This window comes from Parasteatoda tepidariorum, chromosome 1 (assembly GCF_982258835.1).
Source record: "Parasteatoda tepidariorum strain Cologne lab strain chromosome 1, Ptep-v5.0, whole genome shotgun sequence".
NCBI classification, from domain to species: domain Eukaryota; kingdom Metazoa; phylum Arthropoda; class Arachnida; order Araneae; family Theridiidae; genus Parasteatoda; species Parasteatoda tepidariorum.
Window position 1 is genome coordinate 125,909,591 of NC_141755.1, and position 19,128 is coordinate 125,928,718.

Consider the following 19,128-nt stretch of genomic DNA (forward strand, 5'->3'; position numbering starts at 1 on the left):
GGATAATCGACACGCTCTCAATAAACTAAATTTTATCAATCATTATCTGGTAAAACAAAACTTTTTTTTGCATTAGTGCTATTTAATCAATGATGAACAAATGCAGAGCTTTCCCTAGGAACAAAAAAAAAAAGAGTTTTGAAAGGGCACTCACTTAATCACCGTTAAAATTTATCAAAAATGAGTAATATTATGTGATAAATGAATTTGATCCTTAATTTTTAAATTATCTTAATTGTGTGTATACTTCACAAAGTAATTCAGTATCAAAATAACAGAAAAATTTGAAGCTTCTGATGAATAATTAAAGGCAAACTAAAAGACAATCTCTGTGTATAAATTTTCTTCAAAAAAAACTTTTAAAAAATAATAATAATTAATAAACACCTTTGAAATTTTTTTTTAATATTTTAAACTGAAAATTATGAGAAAATAAACATTTACAGGTACATTTTTAAATAAAAGGTATTTATAAAAAAAAGGCAAAATTTTAAATCGCTAAAAAAAAACTTTATATGTAAAGAAAATAAGAGAAATCAATTGCATATATAAAAAAATAGTCTTTAAAAAGGGAAAATTAATACTGAGTTATTCATGTCTAATACATCGATAATTTACGGTCAACAAATGTCCCGACTTTATTACCGGTGTCGAACCCCTGATCTTGTACACTGGGTATTTTACGCAATGCTCCAACAGAGAAGGGAAGGATTTACCACAAATCCTTCTTTAGATAAGCATTCTATGCTTAAATAAAAATGTGATTTCTTTAGTGACAAGAAATGATACAACTTTCGTTATCAATTTTCACAAAAATATTACAGAAATAAACGACTTTTACGATGAATTAAAAAAATACAAAATTGCTAAAAGAAGATGGGATTTTAATTACCTCCTTAGCTCTTTACAGAAATGAAATTCATTTTAATTTATCATAATAATAAAATTTGATAGAGAAATTCTCATATAAGCAGAAGGGAAGAGTTCGTGATTTGCTTTTTTTATGTGTCAAGTCTTCTACTAGTACAATGCAATTTTTTTTTTTTTTTTTTTGTGATAAGTGCCCAAAATCACAAAAATTTGAACTATTCTTTTCAAAGGGAAAGTTTTACAAAACATCAGGTCATGTATATTTTTTTTAATAAAAATATAGTTTTCCAACCCTTTTGGTTGACTGCCCACTAAGCTAATTCAAATAATTTTTTTCTTCTTCTTTAATTTCGATACGGCACACTTTTAAATCCACCGTTAATTTATTGAGAACTCCTACTAAATTATGTTGTTTTGTACCGAACTTTCCTTTTAGGAACGAAGCCCTAACGAAAAATAGAATTATTCGTTGCGAAGTTTTAAGTAGTGCATTTGAAATAAATTATTTTAAAAAGTCTCGAACTATTGCGTTCATGATTACTGTAAAAATATCAAACCCATGAGTCAAAAGTTCCAATTATCTGAATTTTGAGAAGCGAAAAAAAAAAAAAAATCTCAAACTTATTTGTGCAAAATAATATTTGTATTGCAAAAATTTTAATTTTTTGCATTTATTATAAAATCGGTTAATTTCAATTTGCTGTATGAATAACTGCTTTAATAATTATACAGTTAAATATGTATTGGTTTTTTATTACGAAATAAAATTATTAATTTTAAAGTATACACCCTATTTAAAAAAAATGTCTTCCCCGAGTTGTATACATCCTTTAGAACGTTAAGAACTTATGATTAAATGATTGTTCAAGATGACTGCAAACGGGAAAAATTTTTAAAAAAAAATTAAAGATTAAAGGAAAAACTTCTTATGTAGCAAAATATATTTGAAAGAAGATATATCTAGGCATTGAAACTTATTCCTGAAATTAAACTAGTCAACATTTCCACCATTCACCTCAGGACACATTTTCCACCACTTTTTAAATTTTCCCTGTTCATTATGATTTGCTAATTCTTGAAGATATCATCTTCCATTCGTATTTTTTTTTCTTCGAAAAAAAACATTCAAGAAATTTTGTTGTGCTTATCTTTTGACGTGAAATTGTGAATAGGCTATCTTTTGACTTTTCTATTCCATTCATTTACAGAACTTCTTTGGATTCCCATTACTTTAATAGAGAGTATATCTCATTTATCTTCGTCATCACAAAATTTGCTTGAACAACCTTTCTTCTTAGAATGTCATTTTACTATTTTCAAATGTTTACGAATTATTTCCTGTGACAAACTGCCTCCAGAAGATTTCCTATACTTTATTAAGATGGACGGATCATTCCCAAAGAATGGTTGCGTAGAAACAAAATTATGAATGATTTTGAGTCGACTTGGCGTCTCACTTTTTCGATATACTTCCCGTTCCTTCATCAAATAGGACTTCTTTGGATCATAATTAATTTTACTCTCTCTCGTACTTGTGCATGGAACACTTTCCAAAAATGAGATGTTTTCTAAAAACATTTTCGGGATTTTTCATTAAAATGGTTCAGGTGGTATTTTAACTACTTTTGCGAGCTACTTTTTAGCCGTTACACATTTTTCTTTTAAAAAAATTGCACTTTTTCTCTATACTTTCAACTGCATAAAATTGTTTTAAATATTCACTAGTCTCGCATAATCTTTAGTGGCAGCAAAATGATTTTGTTCCCGCGTGTAAACGATGATTATTTATGCTCGCGTAAAGAAGAGGAGGAAAAAAAAAAAAAAAGAATTCTACTTTTACGAAATGTATCACAAGATAGAACGGAATTTTCTGTTAAGAATAAGAGAAAATATATTATTCTTTAGTAGGCAATCAATTTTCTGATCTAAACATAATAGGAGGTAGTTATAACCAAACCTTGTCAGCGATTATATAGCATATGAGGCTTCTTTCTTTAGTGGGCCCACTTGGCGAACCCTGCAATGTGGTAAACTTATCAGAAACTTGACAAAGCCAGCTTACCATAAATTCCATTCATCAGTTATTTTGATTCGATAATTTTCTTTTTTTAATTATAAAAATCGATGTTTCGTTTCAAGTAGTCTGATAATTTACACTTAATTTAGCAAAGCGAATGAACTTGAATAAAATATTCTATTTAACGAATGTCAAGTTTTATAAAAACATGTTTCTGATTAAATGTGGTTGTGCATCAGCTTTTTTTTAATACTTTAGTTGATTTATTCAATACCTGATACAATTCGAATATATATATATACATATTAGAGGCCGCTCCCAACGCAAATCAATAACTCTTGGCAGAAAACAGTTTTTTTTACTCAAATTAAAATTATTCACTCAACATATATGTACTAAAAGGAATTCTGTTGAATTGCGTTTAAATATCTATTAGTACTATAAATATTTAGATCTATTGGTGAACAGAAGTAATCATTTTTTTTAAAATAACATTATATTTTTTTCAAACCAATTTGGCGAGTTCATAACCGTAATTTAATATTTTTGTTCTCTAACAGATTTGTAACAGTTTGTTAATGATTTCAATTCTAATAAATACTTGTACATAAGTTTTACTTTTCTATTTCATAAAATAAATCATAATTTAACCAAGATCAATAAACAAAATTTCGCTCATTCATTTCCTTCCTTATGACTTCATTCTACATTGGAAAGAGAAAAAAAAACTCCTTTACAAAAAGTTAGCTCTAAAACTCAAATATATAATATATATATATATGTGTGTGTGGAAATAGGGTCAAAGGTGTTACAAAAAGAAAGTTCGAAATGGAGAAGCATGGTTGATTATCAGTCACTCATCACGGTCAATGGAAATCACCTTGAAAAAGAGTTTCTTTTTATTTATTTATTTATTCCAAAATACCTTCCGGGCGTACGCCGCATAACTTCACGCGTACAGATTAATTGGAGAAATGGGTCATCTTTCTTCTCTTCGTACCTCATAATCCAAATAAACCTGTCGAATTCCAACTTTTTTATTTATTTATTTTTTAAAAAAAAAAAAGCATGTATCATTTATTTAGTTACTTTAACAGTAAATTGGAAGAACAGGATTGAATACATATCAATTTTGTTTTCTCCCAAAAAAGAGAATGTAGCAGGAACTTTTATGGAATTGAAATTTTTTAATAATAAAAGGACTCACCGAGCGTTAAAAAGATTGTTAATGAGAAAATAGTTGCCATGGAACATTTCATTTTGTAATATCATTAGGAAAGCTTTTAAAAATATTCATACATTTTGAAAGACATAAAAAAATAAAAATAAAAAAACCATGAACTATAATCAAAAGATAAAAATAGATTGAAAAATTTTTTTTTAAATAGAATAATTTTAAAAATACCATTGAGAGCTTTAAACGATTACAATAACAAGAGCAAAACCACGAAATCTGGTCTCTACTGTTTTCGATTAAAAAAAATGTCTCTAATTGAAGTGAACATTTCTGAGTGACAAATGAGTGATGGGCACAAATGGTTAAAATTCTTCAAAATAGTTCCCTTGTGCACTTGAGGAGACGATTCTGCCACGTCTGGAAGTCCTCGACAGGAATGCCTCTCAGGAACATGAGATTGGATGTTCTCCACCCAGTCCTTTCCCTTCAGTTCTCTTTTCAGTCGGGGGAGCAATAAAAAGTCACACGGTGCCAAGTCAGGGCTATAGGGAGGCTGGGGCATCAACTCATCAATTCCAGCAATTCTTCACTGCGCAAAACTCGAACACCTTTCTGCTCCTCCGTCAACACCTTCGGCACAGACCTTTAGCATTTGCAAATCCTTCGTCACAATCCCATGTACCACACATTTTGACAAGTTTAGGGTGTTAGCGATTACCTGAATGCTTAACCGACTGTCTTACTTCAAAACTTCACGCACATGCTGGACATTTTCCTCGGGTCGGGCTGTTGGGCGTCCAGAACAAGGCTCGTCGGTGACCTTCCCCCGACCCTCCTTGGAGGCCTTGTGCCACCTTCCACACTGAGATCTCGAAATGCATTCCTCCTTAAAGTCGTCTTGAAGCATGTGATGAGTTTCCGTCACATTCTTCCCAAGTCGCACACAAAACTTAATCGCATACCGCTGTTCCAGCGAACGAACACTCCATCACGCCGTGGCTCGATAGAAAAAAGACTTTGCGCGAAGACACGTCCCACCGCTCCTACTGCTCGGAGCGACCTGAGACCAGGCTTGTTTGGAAGGATAAATTCCCCACTACCTTTTTTGACCAATCTGAGTGCGCTGCGATCAATTGTCGCGTCACAATAAAATCATGCGCATTACTTTCAGAACGCACCCTATATATATATATATATATATATATATATATATATATATATATATATATATATATATATATATATATATATATATATATATATATATATATATATATATATATATATATATATATATATATATATATATATATATATATATTAGCTGACCCGGCAAACGTTGTTTTGCCCCATGAATTATTTCCAGAGTATGAAAATATGTCTCATTTATTGTAAGAGTGTGCGTATGTGGTATATGAGTGGAAGAGGCATAGAGCGCTGTGAACGATGACGGAATGTGAAAATAACAGCACACTAAATAATAGTTTTTTTAATTTATTGTAAATTTTTTTATAAATTATATATACAACTAATTCTGAAATTCCATCTTTAGCTGACAGAAATAAACTGGATGATTTGCCCACTCGAGAGCATGCCACGTATAATTGTCCGTGTGAAAAATATGGTGTGCTCAAATCTAAGACACAAACAGACATTGTTTGGTCTTGTAATTGCAAATCTAAAATAATGACTTCGATAACATTGTTCATAAATTTTTTTAACGACTAATCGCGTGCCGTTGCATAGCCGTGGTGGGTTCAAAATACGAAGCAAAATAACCGGAGATCCAACTGAGTACTAAATTATGCAGTGGTATGCCTGGTAAATCCAATGAGTTTAAAAACTCTGTTGGAAAATTTGCAGCTTCAATGGTATCGCAAACTGCATCAACGGATTTATATGTCACCAAATTATCTGGCAATAACTGTTTTATCTTCAGATTCAATTCGTTGACGTCCACATATTTTGCTGCTAAAATCGTCCTTTCTGCCAGCCACTCATGATGAATGTATTGTGTGTGTACATCGGGAAATATTAGGTTAATGAGAGTATCTTGTGAATCAATGATTGTGCAGAAATCGTCCAGTAATTTTATGCATCCAGTTTCATCCTTAGTAACTTTTCCATCGCCGATATCTAACAATTGTTTGGAGAATGTTTCAGCAGATGGATCTTGAAGCATTTGGACGAGCATATTTACTTTTCGTTGAACTTTTTCAACATTACGCCACAGTGGAGATGATTTCAAGCAAGCGTTGATCTCATCAGCGTACGCTGAACGCGGAATGACGGGAAGTGTTTGTCTGAAATCACCTGAAAGGAGTAGCAGAGTGCCGCCAAATAATTTGTCATTGTTTTTTTATATCTTTCAATGTCCTGTTCAACGCCTCAAGCGAATGTTTGTGTGCCATAGTGCATTCATCCCAGATGATAATTTTACAGTGTTTCAACACTGTGGGCATAGACGATTGCTTTTTGATGTTGCACACTGCATCTGGGTTGTTTTGAATCTTTAGTGGCAGCTTAAATACTGAATGATCTGCTCTGCTCCATCCAATAAAGTTGTCGCGATGCCAGATGATGCAACGGCCAACGCGATGTCATTATTTGATCGTATTTCAGCGAGAATTAGCGAAATAATAAATGTTTTGCCTGTTCCACCTGGTGCATCCAAAAAAAATCCACCTTGTCCTGTCGAAACTGCGAGAATAATGCAGTCATAAATGTTCCTTTGTTCCTCATTCATTAGTGGAACACTGCGAGTAACAATTGCTGCCATTTCTATCGTATTGTATTGAAGTTCACGATTCATGTCAATTAATAAATCAGATGCACTTCGATTTGGCGAAGGCATGAAGCGTAATGAATGGTTTGAAGAATAAACACTTTAAATAATTAATATTTACATTTATTTACAATTTATACATAATTCGTTTAGTTTAAATGCGGCATCAAATATTTAAGATGCGAATAATAAAAGATATAATAATAGAACAACATTAAAAAGCAATTCTAAAAAGTAGGAATTAAAGTTGTAGTTAAAACAAACTTAAAGTTATTAAATAATTATAAAAACAATTAATGCAGAATATGATGTGTGATGTCACGTCGCTTCAGGCATACCGAAGTGACTGACAAGGGAAACTAGGGAAGTGTGACTCGTCAATTTTGAAATAAACTAGTAGGATGTATGCCTTACGAAGAATAATTTTAGGGGGCAACATTCGTTTCGGCCCATAGAGGGTCCTGTGAGAGATAAAAAATAATTAAGTATGTAGAAAAATCGGTATTTCATTACTTCAATGCAGACTGTTAGTTATTGTAATTATCTCATACTCCAATTAATTTTATGGTACTTTCACGTGCTATATAATGCATATTTATTGTCAAAATTGATTTCTAAAGTTTTATATATCTGTAGTTTTTCAGAAAAAAAATTTTAAAAAAATTGGCACTTTTTAAAAAAAAAAAATTTGGCATCAAATTTTTTAAATTTTTTTTTTTTAAATTTTTCCAATATTAAAACAGTAATAGATTTCATTTATATGAGAGTCGAAATATAATACGCATTTTCCCAAACTGATGGAATTTTTTGTGAGTATAGCTTATGTAACATCCAAAAATGTGATTTACAAAAAAAAAATTTTTTTTTTCATATTGCTAGATCTTGCAAAAAAATCTGAAATAATTTATGTGATTGCATAAAATTAAATTGCACTTATAAAAATGTTTTCAAATTTGTTTGGTGGGAAATTTGAACTTAAAAAATGTTTTATATTTCAATTCGATTTTTTTCATAAAAGATCAACTGTACTGTATACACAAAATTTGAAGTGATATGTCACTTTAAGTGGAAAATCCGTTGATATTTATATCCTGTGAATTGTTCAATATTTTGTCAAAACATTGCTATTTTTATATCTGATATCCTAGCTAATTTTTGAAATATTTAACTTTAAAAGTTGGCATTAGCTAGGATATCAGGTATAAAGATAATTGTATGAATAATATTTAAAAAATGGCAATGTTTTGACAAAATATTGAACAATTAATTCACAGGACAATTTTTTTTAATAATATGTTAATTTTTTGGCAAAAAATAAAATTTTTTTTGAAACTTATTATTTTTTTTCTTTCATTTTTTTACCAGTTGTGCAATAAAAAAAATTAAGAAAAAAAATGTGTCTATTAAAGCAACTAATACTTACAAATTTTGTTTATATAGTACGGTTGACCTTTCAAGAAAAAAAGAAAATCATTGAAAACTGAAATATTTTTTTAAGTTCAAATTTCCCGCCAAACAAATTTGAAAACATTTTTATAAATGCAATTTAATTTTATGCAATCACATAAATTATTTCAGATTTTTTTGCAAGATCTAAAAATATGAAATTTTTTTTATTTTTATAAATCACATTTTTGAATACACATTAAATATGAAAAAATTCCATCAGTTTGGGAAAATGCGTATTATATTTCGACTCTCATATATATGAAATTTATTACTGTTTACTAGTTTTAATATTGGAAAATTTTTTGAAAAAAGAAAAAAATTTAAAAAATTTGATGCCAAATTTTTTTTTTTTAAAAATGCCAATTTTTTTAATTTTTTTTTCTGAAAAACTACAGATATATAAAATTTTCGAAATCAATTTTGACAATAAATATGCATCATATAGCACGTGAAAGTACCATAAAATTAATTGGAGTATAAGATAATTACAATAATTAATAGTCTGCATTGAAGTAATGAAATAACGATTTTTCTACATACTTAATTATTTTTTATCTCTCACAGGACCTTCTATGGGCCGAAACGAATGTTGCCCCCTAAAATTATTCCTCATAAGGCATACATCCTACTAGTTTATTTCAAAATTGGCGAGTCACACTTCCCTAGTTTCCCTTGTGAGTGGCAAGTTGCCAACAATAATACAAAGATCCTCAATAGCAATCAGTGCTTCATTGTACATTGCATCGCTGAATGCTATCGTTAGATCGTTGCAACGAGTGCGATGTTGATACCGAATATCATCAGTCATCGAATCATTGTGATTATCCCAAAACGTTTCTACACGGGCCGGGAAACATGTAGTTAATACTATAGCAAATAGTAGACGAAGCAGTTCAAGGCGGCTTCAGCAAGCATACATTCCCACTGGTTGTCGTCTTCCAGCAAGCCGAGTGCAAGGCACGCATCCTTATACGTTGGATGCTGATGTCCATCGACTTTACGTATATCTTGAAATGACAATGAGCCGGTGACATTAACCAACAACAGTCGAAAATAAAAGCACTCAGTCTGCCTTGGATTGACTGTAAATACTCTCCCCAAGGCGTTTGATTTGAATAAACCGGGACATGCATCAACCGGTGCACCTTGCTTGCGGGGTGTCCATTTTTTTTTTTGTTTGAGCCCATGCATGGGTGCAAGTTGGAAAAAAGGCCAAGACTGAAAATTTTTTGACTGAAATACCTAACATACACAATACCCCCTCGACATATGCAAACTATCTAAGAAAGCTTTACCATAATACATCAAGTTTAAATACTGTACAAAAAATACTTATTCATCTGTTTTTTGATAAAATAACAACAGGACATAAGAAAGTAGACCAATAACGTAGACCTAAAAAATATTTTTAAGGACAGAAGAAAAAAAAAAATTCCGATTTCCGTCTTCGAGTCTGTCTTGTTTCCGTCTTACTTCCGTCCGCGGACATTTTCGAAAGACGGAAATCCGTCCTGGGGAAGGAAGACTTGCACCCATGAGCCCATGTGAAATAGTGTGGTACTTCTGAGTAGAGTAATGTCCGTGCAAAGGCACCAAATGCATTCAAAAAAATTCTGTGAGAGTTTTTGATGGATTTATAACTCGGTCAATCGCTGTCTCGTTGGTGAAAAATATGCGCTGACCGTTTTCAAGATGGGCGGCTAAATGACTAACGGTTGGATCCCGTTCATGAATTGAATCCACCAAAGATACGCCAAACAGCTTTATTGGAGCTGATGTACCGGCCAATTTGGTACAGCGTTTATTCCGGCGATGTTATTCACTGGAAGAGCAGTCACATTGGTATTTTCAACTCGAAATACTGCCATATCACTGCCGTTATTCACATACTTGCAAATATATTTGATGCTCTTCTTTTAAGGGCGAGCATAAGTATTAGAGTTTAATATAACTTGTTGCAACGTGCGTGAATATTATTCTTGATTTATCATGTTTCTATGTCCAGTTTGGATCCGAATACTATTAAATAAAGATAAATTTAATAAATTTGTCCAAAAAATGAAGAAAAAAAACTAGTTATAAACCTATTCTCAGACCTACTGAATAAACATATAAAATTTCATCAAAATCGGTCAAGCCGTTTTAGAGGAGTTTAAACACTAAAACTGTGACAAGAGATTTATATATATATATATATATATAGATGAGTGAACGTGTGTTTCTAATCATAAATTTTATTTTCAATGAATACCTAGAAATGATAAAAATATTATCACATCGGAAAAGTCTGCAAAAAAATAATTTTTAATGTTGAGGGGAAGCAAACAAGTGTTAATTAACATATTTGTGAAAAAATTGAATTTGGATGAGTGGTTAAAAAATTTTCGTAAATATGGTTAAGGAAAAAAATGCCACTAAAATGTTTTTCAAATTGTTGTTATTTTGCTTTAGTAATGGTTTAACTACATAAATCATTCGAAACTATTTTAAGGTTTAAACTCCATTTCCGGACTGGAATTTTATTAGGGAATACATTTTGAATGAAACGAAACGAGGACAGTTTTCCAAACGCATTTGAGAACGCAATATGTAACCGCTATGAATCAGTTTTATAATTGTTACAGAAGATAAAAGATTTCATATTTATGAATTTGATTTTAAATCGATTCTGTGATCTAAAGATTCCTTTTAAAGCATCGAGTGAGGATTGAATTGTAACAACATAAGCCAAAAGAGATTTCAATGAATCGTTGGAGAAGTGGGGGATGGGACTAATTTTTATGCCCAGCTAACAAAACTCTGAGATGCATTGAAATATATAGGCTTGACCCGAAAGCAAATTCTGAATAAAAACTTTCCTTTTCACAGTTCCCCCCCCCCCTCTGCCGAAAGTCACTTAAGACCCTTATCAAAAGTAATGCAGGACTGCTCTGAAACTTCTTTTTCAAAAAGTTTTTTTTTTTCTTTTTTCCATCCCTTTTTTATTTACGGTTGATGAGCAGTTTCCTATTGAAAAACTCAACAATTCTTCCTATTTTGAGTATAATTTCTGAAAGTTCTCTTTCAGATTAAATTCATATTTGTTAGGAAGTTCGAAGAGTTTGTGGAATAGTATAAGCAATGTGAGTTTGTGAACCATCACTTCATCTTAGTTTACACTTAACATTCAAATCTGAGTTGGGCAGAGATTCGAAGCTTCCAATTAATTATCGTTTCGAAACATTTATTTGAATCACTGATCTTTATCTGAACGAATTCAAATCGCAATACATTCTAATTGTTTCGATTCAGAATTTATTTTTATTTCAAATCAATGCTACGCAGTATAAAATTAAAAAGCATTCTAAAATAGCTACAAACAGTCAGTAAAAATGCTTGTTTTCTTTCTTCTTTATTATGCATAATACAAGGAAAACAAATGGCGTTATACAGTAGGTTTGGAACAAAAAACGTGAAAAACAAACGGAGGTAAGATACCAGGGTACATCCGGGTCGTTAGCTAAAAAGGGCGACTCTTTGAGAAGGCAAAATGGCAGTTCAAACTTTTAGAAATAGAATTTCATAAGTAGTGACTAGTCATCCCAATTTGTATTGGGTAAAATGATTTCAAACACTAGAACAGATTTTATTTAAAAAAAAAAATCATTTGTTAAAATATTTGAAGGGACTTAACCACTGATGTTGGATTCTTTTCAATTTTTGGAAAAGACGTGCAGGTGATAATTAATGATAGTTTGCATTACAATAGAGAACTCCTAAACAATATGGATAGTTAGAGGTGCATTTAACTGCATCGAAGAACATTTATTCTTGAAAATTTTATCGATGGAACACATTTCGTGATTTTTGAAGAAGTGTCGATGCATGGCACTAAAATAATGAACATTCATAATAATGTGGGGTTAATGAATGAGAAAGGGGCGGTCCCTTTTGCGTAAAAGGGGGGAACAGCGACAGGAACCTTTCCGGACCATCTGTCTCTGGAGTGGTCACAGTGATGGGGACAAGTGGCCACTTCAAAATGGGACGAGGTTTCCCCGCTCGACTTGAAGCATTCGCTGTACCTGAAAGGTGACAATTATATTCCATCTTTGGCGAAAAGGTACTTCTAAAAATACAATTTTCTTTGAAAAGAAGGAGGGAAAATAAAAAGTCTGACGTATAATAAAATAGAGGAGGTGGAAATGATTATACGGAATAAATAATGCGAAAAAGAAATGAATATTTAAAAGGACTTGAATGAGTAAAAGTCGACAATTAATTAAACACAGTAATTAATTTATAACGCGCTCTTTGTGGGTAAATTTCTTTCTAACGTTGGCGACAAAGTTCGGTTTAGTAAATTTTGATTCGAAGTGATTTTACGGTGAAGAAATATGGGACTTCTTCCTTTCACTTGGCGAACTAAAATGATTGAATGAAACTTTTTAACCCTTCTTTTATTTTCTCGTTTGGAATATACAAGCTTCGAAATTCAAAAAGAAAGGGACGAAAAATGACCTTATTTTAGAAAGAAGGAACAAGAAAAATGTGAAGATGATCTTTCCCAGTGGTAGCAAAATAACAGTGTATAATTATCTTTTATATAGAGTGGCAATCATTTTAAATTTAATTTCGAAATTCACAGAAAGCATGTATTCTAGTACCAATTTAAATGTTTTTGAACAAAATGGAAAATAAATTTCACTGCTGTTGTTCATTTACGTCGCACTATAGCTGCACAATGGGCTATTGGCGACGGTCTGGGAAACATCCCTGAGGATGATCCGAAGACATGCCATCACAATTTTGATCCTCTGCAGAGGAGATGGCACCCCCGCTTCGGTAGCCCGACGACCTGCACGCGAAAAAAGAAGTTTCGCAACTAGGCTTATAATAATATCGACTATAAGCCGACCAGACTGTGGAGTGGTCCGGGAGCTGGCCTCACACCAAAAAGGGGTTTGAATTTCGCATAGATGTTCTTTCATTCTCTGTCCCTACTGTGGGCCCACCTGAAAGACTAATCTGCCTTACTCATACTAGAATGTCAAACGGGTCGGAATTGGAGGGGGGGGGGAAATATATCTACTATATAAATACACCTAAAATAAATGTAATGTATGGATACTGACTTGCAACTACTATAGTTCGTTCACCAGGAGTTGGCACCACCTCCTCGGACGCAGAGTTCATTTCAGCGCGGGAGTAAGAAGAGAAACATCTACGCGCTTGAAATTGAGACAACCCTTAATGAGCGCCAAACAGAAACTGGGACTTCTTTTTCAGTCACTTACTTCGCTTTATCCTCTACTATTATACCTTTTGTTGCTCTAGCTAATTAAATATATTTTAATTTCAAAAACTGCTGTTTTCCCAGTAAAATCTCTCAAAAAAAGGACAAACTATTCACTCAGAAGAGAGAAATATCATCCAATTTATGAAATACTTAATGTTAAAAAAAATGCAGGCCATACGATCGCCAAAAGTTAAACTTTTCATCATCATCAATAGCTTGATAGCCCAGGGTGGGCCTTGGCCTCCTCAAGAAGTTTTTTTCCAGGCTAACCTTTTCCCTGTCAGTGTTTTCCAGTTTTTAATACCAAAAGGTCTTTTTCTAGGCCATCTATCCATCACAAATTTGGCCTGCCTCTTTTTCATGTGACAACTGGTCTGGCATTGAAATCTCTTTTTGTGGTATGGTCTTTGTCTACTCTGATAACGTGGTCTGCACATTTTATCCTTTGTCGTTTAATAAAGTTAATGTCATTATATGAGTGAGAAAGCTCTAGATAGTTAAAGTTTTACTATTATTAAAATAAAATAAAAATGACTTATTGTATGAAGTCATTTTATAAGAGTGACCACTCATAAAACTAGCTGAGCAGTCAGATTGAAATCGGTAATAACTCAAAATCCTTGTGTCAATTTTTAGTTGAGAATGAGAAACTTTTCTTGACTGATTAACAAAAAGAATGTGTGCGAAAGGAACTTCACAGCATCCCCTTCTGTTAATTAAATATCTAAGTATAAATGTTTCCCTCTACAATTATTACTTCTTACTCAAAGTAATCATCACATAGCCCAAAAAATTCCACATGTGACAATGTAGTCATTCAAAATAATCTCGTCACGCAGTTTTTAAAAAAGAGTACTAATTGTTCTTTGTATTTAGAAGTGACGTACGGCAAATAATATTTCACAATGAAAGAATCACTATTCAACTCTAATTAAAGCGCGAGAAAATTTCCCTTAACTCAATTAGAATGCCCATTTTGATTAGACCCCTCTAAAAAAGAAAAATACAACATTTCGAGAATAACGCAGATTTTACTGGCGGCATTTTTCAGGCCACGGGTAAAGTTTAGATACATTATGCAGAATCATGGAAGTCAAAAAGAGAAATTCAAATAATAGAAGCACTTACATTGAGTGTTCTTAATCTAAAGGAGATTTTTTAAAACCATTATTTATAATGACTTAAACTATTATAACGCTCAACATCAGTACTGACAATAGTTGAGGAATAAGAGAAGTATTTTTGCCATCAGATATTTTATAGTCAAAAGTAATATTATTATTCTTTTAATTTCAACAAATCCGTAGAAATTTGAGAACATACAAGTAAACAGGAGACAGTCTTCGTTAAAAAAAGAAGAGTTGGCAAAAAATATGTTTTATCTGCCGTCATAAATTTATTTTGTAAAAATACTTTAATGATGGATCTGTAAATAATAGTTGTAGAGTAAAAGTGAAATAATGTAGGGTGGCAAGACTTGTCCAACCAACGAACGACATCTTGACTAGAGATCACGAGAAGGCACTTAAAAGCAAAATGAATGGTCGCTCAGAGGACAAATGCTTCATTAATCTTGGTTTTATCATGATGATGTTGTGCAGTTTTATTGTAAAAGATAGTTATAGGTGTTCGAAAGGAGTGCAATCAAGAGATAGTTTCGAGCAATTTTAACGAGTGCTGCTTAATATAATAACGTAAAGTTCGGAGAAACCGGAAAAAAACAGCAAATGACTATTGGAATTATTTTAACTTGGTGGTTTCATTATAAGTCTTTCGTAGTGTTGATCAGTACTGATTGATTTACTTTTTTTTTTTTTTCTTCTCCCAAACCGGTATTCAGCAAGTAATGAATACTTTAAATCAAGAATTAACTGAAGTTTTCTGGGGTGGAGTGCTTTATTTTCACATAGATTGAATTTAACACATCATTTAGTTCACCACTTATTGTGTAGAAATTATATTTTTTTCTAATTTCACAAACAAAGCAGTAAAATATTCTCAGGCTATACTTAAAAATACCTATTTTTCATAATAGTCAAGATAAACACGAAAGTCACATTAGAAATAATATTAAATGCAATATAGCAAAAAAACAAAAAAAAACGTTCAATAGCTAAAGAAAATACAAAAAAATAAAATATGAATAAAATATAATAATTAATTTTATTTTATTCATATTTTATTGCGACTATAAATCTAATAAATAGAACTAGTAACATATAAATAACTAGTACATATATAATTAAATGTAGGCAGGTACTTTTTTCACGTCGCACAAGAGCTGCCGCCTGGGAAACATTCCTGAGGATGATCCTCTGCAGAGGGGATGGCTCCCCTGCTTTGGTTGAGCGCAATAAATTTAATTTAATTTAAAAAAAAAACATTTCCAATTTTAAACAAAACAAAAAATATTTACTTAATAATTTTTAACCCGAAACCAGCATTGCCAAAAATTCGAAAAAAAATGTTTTAAATCTTTCACGTTTACATACTGAAGAGAATAAATTATTTATGTAATAAATCGCGATGTCAAATTTTTAAATCACGCAAATACAAACCGCGATGTTTCAGATTTAAATCATGCGAATATAAATCACGTCCCGAGATTTTTAAATAGTGTGAATAAATATATCGAACGTGATTTTTAAATCGTACGAATATTCGAATTACGTTGTGTGATTTCTTACGTCGCACGAATATGGATCGCACTGTGTGTTTTTCTTTTCAAGTAGCTAAATTACATAGACATAGGGTCAATTACATAGAGGTCGCAATTCGTGATTTTTAAATCGCTTTAGTAAGGATTACGATGTGTAATTTTAAAATCTTAGGAATGCTATGCGCGAGTAGCAATTTTTTTAATTGCTCAAATATGGATCACGTTGTGGGATTTTTTTTAAATCCCACGAATGCGGATCACGATCTGTGATTTATAAATCATGTCAATACAAATTGCGATGCTAGATTTTAAATCGCAGGAATACGGATTACGATGTGTGATTTTTTAAACTGCATGAATGCGAATCATGATGTGAAATTTTTGAATCACAAGAGTAGGAATCGCGATGAGTGATTTTCTTTAAAAAAAAATCACAAATGCGGATCATGAAGCGTGAATTTTTAAATCATTTAAATACATATTGCGATGTGTTGTCTTTAAATTGCACGAATACGAATCATGAATGTGTGATTCCATTCAATCTCACGAATATGGATCGCAACGTGCAACTTTTAAATCCCATGAATACAAATCGTGATGCGAGACTTTCAAATCACGAGACAGGATTAAGGGCTCACATACCCTAAATACGTGATAAACTGGGAGTTTCTACTGTTTTTTTAACGTTTATCACTGAAAATCATGACTTTCAAAGATAAATTTTTATGCGTGATTGCAAATATTATTTTGACGGGATGGTAACATAGGAGTTACCGGGAATTAAAAAGATTGGAATTGTTTCAGCATATCTATCATTTTTTTTTTTCTTCGCGTCACATCGTAGTGTTAATTATTCATTGATAATTCCTTTCACTCCTTTTAAGGGTTGGTCAATAATTGCGACAAAAAAACTTCTAATGGACAGATCTCATTCAGTTGACGTCACCCAATAATTATCATCATAAATAACGAAAAATAAAAATCCGAAAACTCTTCTTTTGATGATGAACAAATAGTTATGGTCGGTTAGTGGCACAAAATTAAAAATCGAGACTATGGTGACACGTATTTGTTTTTTGAAAGTCGCTTTATGACACCCCTATTAGAAGTGACTTGGCAATTCATGCTATGAAAAAAATAGGTGTATAACTAAAAAAAAGAAGGGGAAAGTAGTTGCCACCCCTGAAAAGGAAGAGAAATGGTGTGGGGTATCATAAAAGTTGCAGAAGCCTCAGGGTTTATGGAAGGCATCTTGGAAGCAATTTCCTGCCTATAATCTAGGAATGGAAAAGGGGATGATGCTCTTGGATAGAATGTTTTACGACGTTTGCATCCCTCTTATACAGTTATAGGATGTCCTCTAGCATTTTATTAAAGTAACGCCCATCTTCGGTATGTATTCAAATATCACTGTTTTTATTCATTCAAACCGATCTTACTGAGAGAGTCCAACATATTGAGTAGTGCCGATATTACATAGGGGATTCTCCCGACAGAAATATTTAAGTGGTGACAAACAACTCAGCAAAACGAGTTTTTTTTCTTTTTCTTTCTTTTTTCAAATTTTGCAAACACTTCAGGGTGCGTAACCAAATCTTTCAACAAAAATAAGCACATTTCAAGTTTTTTTTTTAAGCACTATATGCATTAAGAAAATGCAAAATAATTTTCAAAGACTTTACACGATCGTGATAAAACAACTAGTTTCTGACAAAGAACTCTTTTCTTGATTATATAAGCCACCCTAAAAAAAAAAATTGAGAGATTTTTCGGTTCGATTTCAGAGGATGGAAAATGAAGCCTGAAATGGAGAATATCTTGCAGCACATGAGATTGCTAGAATCTCACCGTTCAGTAGACGCAGATGCGGACTCGCAAGTATTTCATCAAACATGATGGGCGCTTTCATAAGCTATGGTAGGTCGAAATGGATTGTGGTTGAATGAAGAAATGTGAAAACGTTGAATAGAACAATGTGAAAAGCATGCTTTTACATAATTCGCGGCGAAAATCGACAAAGAAAAAAATTTCATTTTCGAAAAGGGAAAATTAAGCACTTTTTAAAAACACCCCATGAAAAAAGCACCCTTAAGAGTTTTTAAAAACGCTGTGTTACATAGAATTTCAGTGAATATAGGACCCCATATTAAACATTGGGGAAAGCATCAAAATATTTCAGAATATTGGCTGACACCTCATTTTAAGGCAGCTGTTAAAATTATTCACGGTCTTCATTTCTCAACGGCATACCCTGCAAGTGTGAGTTGTTGAAACGTGGCATTTGTTTACGCCACCAACTGTTCTTTCCATTCCATTTCGAGTAAACCCAGACCGTCAAGTACGGTCACAAAGATTTCAATTCTTTCACTCTATATTTACACAAAGACATGTTTGAACATAAACAATGCATCTAAGTTGAGCAAACAAAAATATATTAAGGTTGTAATAAAAAAATACCTGAAAGAAAGAATTATATTCGATGAGCGATACACGGTTCTGTAATTAATTAACATTCTAGCGTTCATTAACATTCCAAGTTATTTAGAAAAACTTAATTTTAATATGCCATTTTGCTGATCAAGATTAGCTGGTCACATGTGTGGATGGTCCTCTTGGAGTGCAATGAAGCAGTTCAGTATCAAAATCGGATTTATTTTTTCTTCAGAGCTTTCATAGATTTTCTTCTTCTACGAATAAGTAAACTAAAATCAATTTTTTTTATTTATCACAAACTGCCAAAAATAATTTCTAACATGAAATTGACTAAGATGATCCCTTTGGTCTTGCATTTTCAATATTAAGATTTGTATCACCCTATTCGCATTATATTAAGAGACTATCTGAGCTTATGGTCATTTTCCAAGGTCACTCTTGAGTTCACCTTTTGTCTTAC

General features: G+C 32.1%; 1 protein-coding gene across 4 annotated transcripts in view; it reads right to left on the reverse strand.

Annotated features, from left to right (window-relative positions):
* The window catches only part of LOC107445532 (protein O-linked-mannose beta-1,2-N-acetylglucosaminyltransferase 1), a 128,186-nt gene that overhangs the window by 46,389 nt on the left and 62,669 nt on the right, over positions 1-19,128 (reverse strand). The window lies entirely within an intron of this gene.